The sequence below is a fragment of the Lontra canadensis genome, unplaced genomic scaffold, assembly GCF_010015895.1.
Source record: "Lontra canadensis isolate GAN:19392208 unplaced genomic scaffold, GSC_riverotter_1.0 scaffold31, whole genome shotgun sequence".
Lineage (NCBI taxonomy): Eukaryota > Metazoa > Chordata > Mammalia > Carnivora > Mustelidae > Lontra > Lontra canadensis.
Window position 1 is genome coordinate 4,635,919 of NW_022631025.1, and position 14,590 is coordinate 4,650,508.

A 14,590-nucleotide genomic window follows, 5' to 3' on the forward strand; every position below is an offset into this window, starting at 1 on the left:
CGCGGCGGGGCTGCCTAGCGGTGGTGCTGCTGCCAGAGAGCGAGGCACACTAATGAGCAGGCTAGAGGAGGGGCCGAGGTCTCCCCGCCCCTCCCGCCCACCCTCGCCCGTCCACCGCCCAGCCCGGTCAATCCGCGTTAGGGTTAGTTACTTCCCTCTGGGCTGCCCCGCTTTCCAGTGGGGAAATTAGCGGATTCTGCACTCTTGGAAAAAAACGTGAAACCGAAACTGAAACTTACCGTTCGGTTTCTTGTAAATCAGCTTTTAAAAAGAAAAGCTTCAAAGATTAAAGCAAACATCATCCCCTATTTTTAAGATTTATATATTTATTTGGCAGAGAGACAGCACAAGCCGCGGGAGCAGCAGACAGAGGGAGAAGCAGGCTCCCCGCTGAGCAGAGAGCCTTATGTGGGGCTGATCCCAGGACCCCGAGATCATGAACTGAGTCAAAGGCACATGCTTAACTGACTGAGCCACCCAGGAGTTCCCATCATCTCATATTTTTAAAAACAAAGGTTTAAAACAACCCAACTTCAGACGTTGTAAAGTAAATTACCATAAGGATTTCAGACAGTTTTATCTTCAGGATCCAGACACCTTAAATTCTGCCATCAGGTTCCTCCCTCTGATAAAAAGCTTTTTCCAAGATGAGGGACCCTCTTGACATAACTTGATATAATTCTACAATATATACAAAATAGAATGACAGGTCACAAAGCTTTGATTTTTATTCTAGAAAGTAGGTGCATCTATAATAGGAAATATATTTTTAATACGTGGATTTTGAGGACTTCCTCAAAGTTCCTCGACATAATGAAACTTCAGTTGCTTTGTCATTAGAAGAACTTCCTATCACCAGTTACACCTTTTAAGAATGCTCTGGATCCCTGTGATCCTGTCATCTTTGGGAACCAGATTGAGTTGGCAAATTCCAGGTGAAGACTAAGAAAACTCTTCCACTGGTAACTCCAGATCAGTGGATGAGCCACGCAGAAATCACGTGACTCACCCAGAAGGTGACGGCATAATTTACTTATGCATTCCCCACTGTTGGACTTCTAGGTGCTTCCCTCTCTTTCTCCTTCTTTCTTCTCCTCCTCCTTCTCGCTTTCTTTCTAATTTTAAATTGATACACTAAACTCTTGTTTGACTTTCCTACTTACTCATTTCAGCTGCAATCCAAAATACTGCATAACACGAATGAATATTGAGATGTCCACTGACTTGGTTATGACATTTTCTTCCCAAGTAAGAATTTTCACATTCTCAGAATATCACATATTTTAATTAAAAAAAAAACTTGGAAAAATACTGGGGATGATACTGCCTTAAAAATCTGGTAGAGAATATGAAATTCTCTTTAGCCTCAATAAAGTTTAATAGACTTGGATTCAGCTGAGATGCTCCCTCTTTCAAATCTCTAAGATTTTATTATTTATTTGAGAGAGAGAGAGAGAGAGAGAGCATGAGCCAGGGGGAGAAACAGAGGGAGAGGGAGCCTGTGGGTGGGGCTTGATCCAGGACCTCTGGGATCGTGACCTGAACCAAAGACAGGTGCTTATTTGACTGACCACCCAGGGTCCCCTCAAATCTCTTTTTTTAAGGCCACATAGTGGACTATAACAGTGTTACCTCTGCTATTTTCTCTCTAATCTTTCATTTTTCTAAAAATGATAAAGACCCAGGACATACATGTCATGACCTGTGGGTGTGGTCATGACTATCAAGATAGTCAGAAAAAAACTGGCTCTAGAACCTACCACTGCCCAGCTGAGTTATCCTGAACAACCAATTTACTGAGTAGTATCAGGACTAAGTAATGTCCTCTTAGACGGTCTCTATGATCTATGAAAAATTTTTAAAACTGAGCGGTGCTTAGGTTTTTTTGTTTGTTTTACCAAAGCAACGTTCAGGGTCTACATAATGATCAACAGAGAAGGCAGAGAGTGAATGGAATTTGCCTTTCTCTGAAGCTGATGATGGTAATGGAAGGTACTTACTTAGCTTGCTGTTTTACATATTTGATTTACATATTAGTAATCTGATGACTGCTGATTTTGTTCATCTTGCCCACCTGTTTGCATCCTGCAGCCATTCATTTTCCCATACAGTTTATCGAGTTTTTTTTTTTTAAGATTTTATTTATTTATTTGACAGAGAGAGCGAGAGAGCACAGCAAGGGGAGCACTAGAAGGAGAGGGAGAAGCAGGCTCTCCTCTGAGCTTACAGGGAGCCCAGTGTGGGGACTCTATCCCAGAACCCTGATATCATGACCTGTGCTGAAGGCAGAGACTTAACCCACTGATCCACCCAGGCACCCCATATCAAGCTTCTTAATGAAGTTCTTGATAGTCTCTGGAGATAGAAAAATAGGGTGTGTTTAGAAAAAAATAAATTTTATCACTTCAAAAAAATGTATGAAAATCTGTATGTAACTACACTGAAATGAAAATTTAAAACCTTAAAAAATACAAAAATCAAAACAATCCCCATTTTGCAATTTGGGCAAAGTAGATGGAGAAGTGCTAAGATGGGGAAGGACCAGTGGGAAGCCAGAGGTAGAGAATGAGATGCCCAGATCATCTTCACCATTGTTATTTCCTATTCATGCCCCTCTTACTCTGTTCATTTTTAGAGGAAAAAACTCATCATTGCTGATGTGCTCTTTCTCAGAGCTGCTATTTCTGGGTTCGGTTGAATCATGGTTGACTTGGGGTAGGTGTTTAAATACAGAATCCAGGTTTCTGCCAAAAACTTGTCGAATCCAGTTTTCTTGGGGCCATCCCTGGGTGGCTCATGTGCACACTAAAGCTTTAAAACTGATGGTATAATGTTTAAGGGGAAAATGAGCAAGAGTTGTTTGCTATTTAGTCTTAACTCCCCTTTCTCTATCTAATTTTGTTAATTGGTATCAATACCACCCTTCACTCTACCTCTGCTTATCCCACTTCCACTTTTGCTCCTAAAATAAGAGAGATGATCTTTGCTTGTCCTGATCTTAAAAGGAGGATAGATTCCAGGTTCTTATAACTGGGCTTGAAATGATGTTAGCAATTTCCTGGCAAAGGAGCAATTTCCAGTTAACTTTCTTGATCATCAAAAACAGGGTAAAAGTGAAGATACTTTAAAATATCAACAACATGCTTTCTTTGCATCGAATGCTTAAAAATGCATTTTATTAGTATGTATAAAGACAATATCCAGATTTGTCTCCATGTTCTATTTTTGATTATGTAGGACTATAAACCGCTGCCCTATGTTATGCCTGTTTCTCTCTCTGTGTCCCCATCCATCAACTCCTGTCTTCTGTTGGTTCTACCTTTGCCATCTATTCCCAGTCTGTAGATTTGTGCCAAACAGATTTCATGGAGCACACTTTGCCCATGTTATACAACTGTTTAAAATATAGGAGTAGTTTACATGCATGAATGGCCAGAGAGTAGCAGCTGTCACCACTTGGTGCCCACACTCAGATGTTTCCCTCCCTTGCACTGTGTATGTCTCCCTCCTTCCTGTCCTGAGCTCTGGGGAAGAACTGGCTAAGTGAAGAGCTCTAGCCTTCAAAGGGCAGCTCCCATATCATGGGTACTTTAACACAAAGTTGAGACCTCCAACAAGTTCCCTGTCCTCAGGAATTCATAAACCCAGACATAAATAATTGTGACTTGAAAAACTGTTGTGGAGCTTTGGGGCTCTATGGTGAATAATTTAATTCTAAGGAATCTTAACAAAAGAAGTGAAGGCCACTGAAAATAAAGTTTACAACTGAGAGATACCCTTTTGGAGGATACTAGGAAATATTTTATTGACTTAATATCCTAGAACTAACTAACCTAAGTGAATGCTGTACACATGAAATAGCCCCCTTCGAGTCATTTCACTTGATTTAAGGGCATGACTTAGTCCAAATGTTTCTTGTGGAATTGCTTCCAGAAGTATTATTTTATATTCACACTTAGATTTAAACTGAGAACAATATGAGTCTTAAATGTCTAAAAGTCTTTGAAGCTTTTCCTTTGAAAGAATAACTGATTTTTGTTTTCTGGTCTGAGTAAGTGATCAATCAAACACTAAGTTATTTAAAGGTTATTAGTCACATCTGAATTACTGGATTGAGAACCTACTTAATCTACCACTCATGACTGCAGACTCATCATAAAAAAATGAGAAGTAGATTTGCTTTCCCCACCTTACTGAAAGAACATTTAGGCCTTTCTGTTTCAAGAGAGAATGTGTCCGGAAGATAAGCAGTTTTGCCAAAACCCAGTGAGGGTTGGCGTAGGTTTGGTTTGGAAAAGGTAGTCCTAGTTTTGCTTCTGGTATAGTAGGGTTGGTTGGTATCTGTCACTCTGTATTTCACAGACGCCAGTAATTCTGGAGATAACCCTCATTGGATTGATTTTGGTGAAGGAGATAATTAATGCCTGCTGTAACCACAAACAATTTAGCATATCATTTTTCAGGTGTTTATGGAGGACAAGGGGAAGATGGGGAGTTGGCATGGAGAAGAATAAATTCTAATGTTGAAATGCTTCTTCCCAGGCTTACTTAGAAGTAATCAACAGGCCTGTACCAGTGGTGTAGCACTTCCCAGGGCTGCTTGCCATAGGAAGAGAGAAAAAGAATTAACACTGAGGTCTGGGTATGGTTTTTCTGTCCTTGGGTAGCACAAGCATATGTTGTGCCAAAGTGGATCATTTTATTCATCAGAGTTCAGAGACTGTTCTCAGTTTTTCAAAAAAAGGAATTCGTGCTGAATTTCTGAGGGGTGCAAGCGGCTGAGAGTCATGGAGAACAGGATCACGTGAGCTACATGAGGAGGGAGTTAAGAGAGCTGTAGTCTAGTGTTATGGAGACCTCATAGTTGAGAATGAGGAGAAATATAAATAGCTAATGTAGTGGAAAAAATTCGATAAGAGAGAAAGATCTAGAGAAGATTTTGGAGTCTTACATATGCTATGCAGAGCATTGCAGGGAGTCCTTAAGAAAGCTTAAGTATTATTTTTCAATATTTCAGCTGTCAGTTTACATTTCCTTAGAAAGCTACTACATGCTTGGCCTGAACCATGTGAAGCTTCAGCTTTATTCATGTTGCACTCTGAAATATAATTGCCCCCGGCTCAAAAAACTTCCCTTGACTTTGCTGCCCCCTTAAATTACTGTCATCTCGGGACTGTGGATTCTGAGAAACAAACTGAGGGTTATGGAGGGGAGGGGAGTGGGGAGTCTGGTGAGCCTGTGGTGGGCATTAAGGAGGGCACTATTCCATGGAGCACTGGGTGTGGTGCATAAACAATGAATTTTGGAACACGAGAAAAATACAGTTAAATTAAAATGTTAAAAAAAATTGCTATCATCTCTGACTACTCCATTTCGGTGGCAAACCTCAGCAAACTCTATCAACACTTTCAACTCTCAAATTAACAAAACAAAATGCAATAATTACAATAAAGACTAATGAGCAGTAATAAAACATATAGCATTTTTTACATGTTAGACACTGTCTTGGTAATTGACATGTATTGGCACATTTAAATTTTATCCTGTGAGGAGGATACTATTTTTTTAAATTTTTATTTATTTTTAAAATTTCTTTTCAGTGTTCCAGAATTCATTGTTTATGCACCATACCCAGTGCTTCATGCAATCCGTGCCCTCCTTAATACCTAACACCAGGCTCACCCAACCTCCCACCTCCTGCCCCTCCAAAACCCTCAGATTGTTTTTCAGAGTCCATAGTCTCTCATGGTTCCTCTCCCCCTCCAATGTCCCCCAACTCCCTTCTCTCCATCTCCCCATGTCCTCCGTGTTATTCCTTATGCTCCACAAGTAAGTGAAACCATATGATAATTGACTCTCTCTGCTTGACTTATTTCACTCAGCATAATCTCTTCCAGTCCAGTCCATGTTGCTACAAAAGTTGGGTATTCATCCTTTCTGATGGAGGCATAATACTCCATAGTGTATATGGACCACATCTTCCTTATCCATTTGGAGGAGGATACTATTATTGCCCCTATTTTAGAGCTGTGGATACTGAGGCATAATGCTTAAGTAACTTGTTTAGGTTTTCACAGTTAGGAAGTGGCACAGCCAAATTCAAACCCAGGCACCCTGGCTCCAGTGTATATGCTCTTAACTACTACAAGGCGTGCAGTGAAATCAGTATCCTTATGCACTGCTGGTGGCATGGTGTATTTGTTCAACCTCAAAAATTGAAACACAGAGTCAGTTATACCTAAGAACTGAAAGCATATGTGCAAAAACCTATACACAGATGTTCACAACAGCATTACTCATAATAACAGAAAGTGGGGATAATATAAATGCCCATCAGTTTTGAATGGATAAACAAAATGTGGTATTTATTATTTTTTATTTGTATTTTTTATCCATACATTTGAACATTATTCAGCCACAGAAATGAATGAAGTACTAATATATGCCACAACCTGGATGTACCCTGAAAACCTTACGCTACGTGGAAGAAGCCAGATGCAAAAGACCAGCATACCATATGACTCCATTTACATGAATGTCTAGAATAGGCAAATCTGTTGAGAAAGAAAGCAGATCAGGGATTGCCCAGGGCTGGGGAAGTGGGAGAATGTACAAGGCTCACTGATGTTCTGCCGGTTCAAATTGTGCCCGAGCTACAAGCACACACCATGATTAAAGTGTTAGGTTAAAATTTAGACTGTGTTCCCCGCAGCATGGAACACCATTCCAGAATAGCTTAATATTGAAGTGCTTCTAGCCTGAGTGCACACCGTGCAACTACTTGCCCTCCTTCAGACTGAGGTTCTTGGCTAAACCTAGTTGCCAGATTAATGGAGAAATTCACACTCATTGTGAAATCGTTTCTATTAATAGGAAATACTACTATGCATATTTTGAATTTTCAAAAACTTAATTTTTTAAAAAGCTACTTTATGGTATACTAGGAAATATTGAATATTTTTATGGTCCTGAGGGAGAGGACTTCCACTGAGTTCATGATTTTACATCAGTTCTCTCTAACATTTATACTACTTAACTCAATATTTATAATCAACATATTAAAAAGTTATATATATGAAGCTGGTCATCACGGTGTTACTGACATAGCAAAAAAAAAAAATCCAACAATGAGAATTACATACGTACTTGCAGAAAATCATACACCTTTTAAAAATGGGACATATGAATGCTATGTAACAATATGAAAATTATTATGCTATAATGCAAAATGATTAAAAGCACCTATTTGTGTATGTAAAAACATAGACAATACATTCACAAATTCATCCAGTTAGAAATAATGCACATATCCATGAAAGTTATACATCATTTGATACTGAAATAAATTTCCTTTAATCCTCTTAGCCCACATTCTATTAAGTATGTTCAAAATTTATACCTAGATTTTTCTCCGTTCCCAAGGTATATATTCTCATGGTCCCCTTTTTCACTTATATTTTAAAATTGAGAATTATATAATACATACAAGAATATAATGTAGGTATACAGTTTAAAAGGTCAGTACTGAGAGCATCAAGGGGAGCCTAGAAGGCTGGTTTGGTGTTTGTTCATGCGCTCAGCCTGAGGGTGATTAGACACCTTCTCCACTGATGTGATGGTCAACCAGGGCTAAGGGCAGGGATGGCCCTTCCTCAAAGCTAGAGCCTATTCAAGTACATGCTATTCTCACAAGTCATTTAGTAGCAAAGAACATAGTACCAACAGTTCAAGTATTTTTTTTTCTATGAGGCTAGCTAGGAGAGCAGCTTGACATACTCAAGATGGAAACTGCTGGTGAGAGTAAGAAGAAATAGGTATTTCTCAGAGCAGTGGAGGAGAAAGATGGCTTTGTCCAAAAATAAAATTAGTAACTCTGGTCAAATCTGCTCTTTTTCATTTCCTGCCTTAACCTTTTTTGGCACTTAAAGAGTAGCAGACTGAGGCTCCAACAGATTGAATAAACCATGCCTGTGTTTAGGAGTGCCTGGGTGGCACAGTCATTTACACATACGACTCTTGGTTTTGGCTCAGGTTGTGATCTCAGGGTCTGGAGATGGAGCCCCTGGTCGGCCTCTGTGCTCAGTATAGTCTGCTTAAGACTCTCTTCCCCTCAGTAGTTCATTTTTGCCTTTGTTTCCCTTACCTTTGGCGATATATCTAGGAAGAAGTTGCTGTGGCCAAGGTCGAAGAGGCTGCTGCCTGTATTATTCTCAAGCGTTTTGATGGACTCCCATCTCACATTTAGGGCTTTCATCCATTTTGAGCCTATTTTTGTGTGTGGTGTAAGGAAATGGTCCAGTTTCATTCTTCTCCATGTGGCTGTCCAATTTTCCCAACACAGTTAGCTAAAGAGAACTTTTTCCATTGGATATTCTGTCCTGCTTTGTCGAATATTAGTTGACCATAGAGTTGAGGGTCCATTTTTGAGTTCTCTATTCTGTTCCATTGATCTAGGTGTCTGTTTTGGTGCCAGTACCATACTGTTTTGATGATTACAGCTTTGTAATAGAGCTTAAAGTCCAGGATTGTGATACCACCAGCTTTGGTTTTCTTTTTCAACATTCCTTTGGCTATTCAGGGTCTTTTCTGATTCCATACAAATTTTAGGATTATTTGTTACAGACTTGTGAAAAAAGTTGATGGTATTTTGACAGAGATTGTGTTGCATATGTGGACTGCTCTAGGCAGCACAGACATTTTTTACAATATTTGTTCTTCCAATCCATGAGCATGGAACGTTGTTTCATTTCTTTGTGTCTTCCTCAATTTCTTTCATGAGTTTTCTATAGTTTTCTGAGTACAGATCCTTTGCCACTGGTTAGGTTTATTCCTATGCATCTTATGGTTTTGGGTGCAATCATAAATGGGACTGAATCCTTAATTTCTCTTTCTCTGTCTTGCTGTTGGTGTTTAAAAATGCAAATGATTTCTGTGCATTGATTTTGTATCTTGACACTTTACTGAATTCCTGTATGAGTTCTAGCAGTTTGGGGGTAGAGTCTTTTGGGTTTTCCACATAAAGCATCATATCATCTGGAGAGAGTGAGAGTTTGACTTCTTCTTTGCCAATTCAGATGCCTTTTATTTCTTTTTGTTGTCTGATTGCTGAGGCTAGGACTTCTAGTACTATGTTGAATGGTGGCTGTGGTGATAGTGGACATCCCTGCTGTGTTCCTGACCTTACGGGAAAAATATCTCAGTTTTTCCCCATTAAGAATGATATTTGCTGTGGGTTTTTCATAGATGGCTTTGATGATATTGAGGTATGCACCCCCTATCCCTATACTGTAAAGAGTTTTGATCAAGAAAGGATGCTGTACTTTGTCATAATGCTTTATCTGCATCTACTGAGAGAATCATATGGTTCTTATCCTATCTTTTATTAATGTAATGTATCACATCGATTGATTTGCAGATGTTGAACCAACCTTGCAGCCCAGGAATAAATCCCACTTTGTCCTGATGGAGAATCCTTTTAATGTACTGTTGGATCCTCCTGGCTAATATTTTGGTTAGACTTTTTGCATCCATGTTCATCAGGGAAACTGGTCTGTAATTTTCCTTTTTGGTGGGCTCATTGTCTGGTTTTGGGATCAGGGTAATGTTGGCCTCTTAAAAAGAGTTTGGAAGTCTTCCTTCCATTTCTATTTTTTGAAACACTTTCAGAAGAATAAGTACTAATGCAAACCAACTTTTAATTTCTATTTATCCTGCAGCCATTAACCATTAAAAAAAATGAAATCTTGTCATTTGCAACAATGTGGATGGAACTAGAGGGTATTATGCTAAGCGACATAAGTCAATCAGAGAAAGACAATTATTATATGATCTCACTGATATGTGGAATTTAAGAAACAAGGCAGAGGATCATAGGGGAAGAGAGGAAAAAATGAAACAAGATGAAACTAGAGAGGGAGACAAACCATAAGCGACTCTTAATCTCAGGGAACAAACTGAGGGTTGCTGGAGTGGATGGGAGTGGTAGGGATGGTGTGGCTTGGTGATGGACACTGGAGAAGTTGTGTTTTGTGGTGAGCGCTGTGTAAGACTGATGAATCACACACCTGTACCCTTGAAACAAATAATACATTCTATGTTAATAATAAAAATATTTTGAAAAAAATCAACAATGGACAGCAAATTAGTGGATTAAACTATAAGAAACAGGCTATTGCATTATTTTAGTATTTCTCCACAAGGATTTTATTAATTCCAAAGATAAAAATAAATAAATAAATAAATCTTTAAACTGTGTTTAGATTCAAACAAACAAACAAACAAATTCCAACTTCAACATTAAACTTATTCTGCAAACAGAAAATCCATTTAAAATGTTGATAACTGTGAAAACTCTCAACAAAGTGGGTTTAGAGGGAAATATGTTAACATAATAAAGGCCATATATTAAAAACTCATAGCTAACATTATACTCAGTAGTGAAAAACAGAATTTTTCTCTAAGATCAGGAATAAGACTAGGATGTACACTCTTGCCACTTTTATTCACACAATACTCGAAGTTCTAGCCACAGCAATCAGACAAGAAAAAGAAACAAAAAGCTTCCAAATTGGTAAGAAAGAAGATAAACTATCACTACTTGCAGATGACATGGTACTGTACATAGAAAACCCTAAAGTCTCCACAAAGAAAAAACCATGAGAACTAATAAATTCAGTAAAGTTGCAGGATACAAAGTTAACATACAGTAATCAGTGCATTTTTTAACATCAATAAGTAGCAGAAAGAGAAATTAAGAAAACAATTCCATTTATAATTGTACCAAAAAGAATAAGACGACTAGTAATAAACTTAACCAAGGAGGTGAAAGACCTGCACTCTGAAAGCTATAAATCACTCATGAAAGACACTTCAAATAACACAAGCAAATGGAAAGATGTTCCATGCTCATGAATTGGAAGAATTAATATTGTTAAAATGTCCATACTACCCAAAGCAGTCTATAATTTCAATACAATCTCTATCAAAATACCCACTGACTTATTTAACTTAGCATAATAACATCTATGTCTACAGTGTTTTACACATAACTAAAACAAATTAATACTAAGATTTGTATGGAACTACAAAGAAAAGACCCTGAAAAGCCAAAGCAATCTGGTGAAAGAAGAACAAAGCTGGACATATTACAATCCTAGATTTTAAGATATACTTCAAAACTGTAGCATAAGTAGTAACAGTATGAAACTGCACAAGAATAGAAACACAGATCAATGGAACAGAATATAGAGCCCATAAATAAACCCTCATTTTTATTGGCAATTAATCTACAACAAAGGAGGCAAGAATATAGAGTGGGGAAATGAAAGTCTCTTCAATAAATGGTACTGCAAAACTGGACAGCAACGTGCAAAACAATGAAGCTGAACCACTTTCTTACACCACACACAAAAATAAACTCAAAATGGATTATAGATCTAAATATGAGACATGAAACCACAGAACTCCTAGCACAAAGCATAGGCAGTGATTTCTTTGACATTGGCCTTAATAACATTTTCCTACATATATCTCCTCAGGCAAGGGAAACAAAAGCAAACATAAACTATTGGGACTACACCAAAATAAAAAGCTTTTGCACAGCAAAATAAAAAGGCAACCTACCAACTGGGAGAAGATATTTGCAAATGATACATCTAATAAGGGCTTAATATCCAAAATTTATAAAGAACTTATGCAATTAACACCAAAAAATAAACAATCCAATTAAAAATGGGCAAATGACCTGAATAGACATTTTTCCAAAGCAGACATACAGATGGTCAAGAGACATGTGAAAAGACACTCAACATCACTAATCATCAAGGGAATGTAAATCAAAACCACAATGAGATAACACGTTACACATGTAAGAATGGTCAGAATCAAAAAGACAAGAAATAATAAGTATTTGCAAGAATGTGGAGGAAAAGGAAATCTCGTGCACTGTTGGTGGGAACGCAAACTGGTGCAGCCACTGTGGGAAACAATATGGAGTTTCCTCAAAAAATTAAAATTAGAATTACCATATGATCCAGTAATTACACTACTGGGTGTTTACCCAGAGAAAATGAGAACACTAATTCAAAAAGATATACCTATCCCTGTTCATGGCAGCACTGTTTATACTAATCAACATATGAAAGCAACCCAAGCATCCATCAGTAGATGAATGGATAACGAAGAGGTGGTGTATACGTACACACACACACACACACACACACACACACACACAGGAATACTACTCATCCATAAAAAAGAATTGAGATCTTCCCATTTGTAACCATGGATAGACATAGATGTTATTATGCTAAGTGAAATAAGTCAGACAGAGAAAGACAAATACCATATGATTTCACTTATATGTGGAATCTAAAAAACAAATGAATAAAAAAACAAAAGCAAAATCGGACCTATGAATACAGAGAAGAAACAGATGGTTGCCAGACCGGAGTGGATAAGGGAGATGGGCAAAATGCGTGAAGGGGAGTGAGAGGTACAGGCTTCCAGTGCTGGAGTGAGTAAGTCACAAGTGTGAAAGGTACAGGGAGGGAACATGGTCATTGGTACTGTGGTCAGGTTGTATGGTGGTAAACACAGAATAAGGTATAGACTTGTCAAATCACCATGTTGTACACTCGACACTAAAGTAACATTGTGAACTCAACTTCAATTTTTAAAAAAATGTTTGCAACTGTGGATTTTATGTTTAAGGGACAACCTCTCATGAGACACATTCTCTTCTGGGAAACTGACACAACAGTGGTGGCTGACACCATTTCTGGAGAAGAACAGTGAGATGGCTCAGCTCGGCACGGGAGCACGGATTTCTCACATACTCGGTAACTCAGGGACCTCACTGAGGCCGTTATGTGAGATTTTCATTCTGCTTCCTCTTCGTCCCCTCGAAATCTGACAGCTAAGCCGCTGTTGGTTTGAATTTGCCTATGCAGTCCCCGCGCCTGGCCCGAAAGCACACACCAGGCCTCAGTCGGGCGAGCGGCCCCTTTAAGGAAGCAAGCGCTGCCCTGATTGGCCGAGCTTCGGCGTCCCTGTCTAGGCCGTCCAGTCCCGCCCGAGGCTTCGCCTGGCGAGTCCCTGCCCAGTCGCGATCCACGGGACCCCCGGGGTCTGCAGGCCTTTGCAGTGAGTACGGTCTCTCCGCACCTCCGCCGCCTGCTGCCCAGTGAGTGAGCGCCGGTCGGACAGCCCGCGTTCCGAGAGCTGGGGTGGGGGGGCCGGGCCGCCGGGCCGCCGGGCCGTGCTGGCCCACTCCTTGAGAGCACCTCCAGTTGGCTCCCCTCCCGCCCCCAGGGCTGACCTGTATCTCCAGCCTCGCTTCCGAAGACCGCTCGGAAGGACTCCTGGCCCCTCCCGTATCGATGTAACGCAGTTGGCGAAAAGTATGCAGGGCATTTTCAACGGAAATAATCTTAGGACTGCAGGAAATACCCGAGTTACAACAATGGGTCTACACTAGGGAAAACCTCCCAGAAGCTGTGGGTTGGTTCAGAGCTGGAATACTTAGGGGAAGTGGCCCAGTTTGAATGGAACGTAAAAAAGACCAGAAACCGAATGAAATTACGCCACCAGTCATAAATGTGTGTTATGTGTTATTTGATCAGGAAATGAATCAGCACAGACATGTGGATGACAAAGAGGTCATGGGTCATGAACTTCTCTCTCTCTCTCTCTCTCTTTTTCAATAAGTAAAATCAAATCCTTGTTCCCAGGGTGACTGGAGGAAGGCTGCCTGGAGCTTGCTGCCCCTGCACTCCTCAGAAATACCCCTTCCCATTGTAAACTATGGCACAGATGAAAGGGGCTGGGGCATTAAAGAGCCCTTTCTAAGGTCTCAGGAATAATCTAAGGAAAAATGAAGGCAGAAGAGACCAAATCAGCACTCTAAGCCCTCTGAGACACATTGGTATCTTAGTTGTAAATAGTGAAACATTTGTCACCAGTGATAAAGTGCTGGAATTTTTGAAGGACTTAACCTTATTCAATTGAGTGAGTTCAAAATTGTCCCTATTACAAGATCACTCTTGCTTGATTTTATAGAGAGAAAGCTGAGAGTATTCTGGGTGTCCTAAGGAACCTCCTAGACTTTGGAAAATGGCTTTGTTAGGATGGGGAAGGAGAGGGAAGTTGACAATACTGAACCCCAGGGCATAGTTCACAAGGTGTTGTACACTCACTTTCAGGTGTGGTTTCTGTTGAGGAAAAGAGGGAAGTTCTTCACCCTGCTTGGATTCTACCTTTAACCCTTGGGAGTGTTCTCTAACACATCCAAAATACCATCCAGACTCAAGAAACCAAGGTCCAAAACCAGGTAAGTCTACACCCTAACCTTCCAGATAGTTTCTCTTCCCTAGAGGGCTGACATGAGGACTATCTCTCCACTTCAGGAGAGGTCCCACCCCCTTATAAACAGGAGCCCTATAAGAGACATAGTTCTGTGATAAATGGTGTGTATGTGTAGGAGTAGGATTAGAGGACAGTTGTTTCCTTTATAATGTTTACAACATATGGAAAAATTCAATCATCTACTCCTATGTACAGAAAAAAAAGGAATGGAAAGTGACCTGAGCTA

The 14,590-nt window shown here is 39.7% G+C and overlaps 1 protein-coding gene across 6 annotated transcripts in view; it reads left to right on the forward strand.

Moving 5' to 3' along the window:
• The first annotated feature begins 996 nt into the window (after positions 1-996).
• LOC116872960 (plasminogen receptor (KT)) overlaps positions 997-14,590 on the forward strand; it is an 88,238-nt gene continuing 74,644 nt past the window's right edge. For 4 of the 6 annotated variants that reach the window (XM_032866506.1, XM_032866504.1, XM_032866499.1 and 1 more), the window contains exons 1-2: positions 13,084-13,183; positions 14,202-14,329. The gene's annotated coding sequence lies outside the window, so the exon portion shown is untranslated. Of the gene's footprint in view, positions 1,017-13,083; positions 13,184-14,201; positions 14,330-14,590 lie in introns of those variants that run through there. The other 2 variants (XM_032866500.1, XM_032866508.1) reach the window with 2 other exon arrangements.